Raw genomic sequence first — 211 nt, 5'->3', positions numbered from 1 at the left:
CAGCCGGAGATAGAAGCAGAACGAGAACTATGGCTAAGACCTCATCACCAGGAAATTAGCGACGCATTCATGAGCGATCGTGTCTTGGGAAACATCTAAGACTTTTGACTGAATGGACTCGTTAAAAGGGCGACGTAAGAGCTCGCACCGCCTATGGAAGCAGACCATCCAACCCGGAAACATTCAAGGTTCTTTTTTTCCTTCCTTCTGA

Source organism: Penaeus monodon, chromosome 30 (genome assembly GCF_015228065.2).
Source record: "Penaeus monodon isolate SGIC_2016 chromosome 30, NSTDA_Pmon_1, whole genome shotgun sequence".
Classification (NCBI taxonomy): Eukaryota; Metazoa; Arthropoda; class Malacostraca; order Decapoda; family Penaeidae; genus Penaeus; species Penaeus monodon.
The sequence above is the reverse complement of the archived record's forward strand: the minus strand, read 5'-3'. Positions refer to the sequence as shown.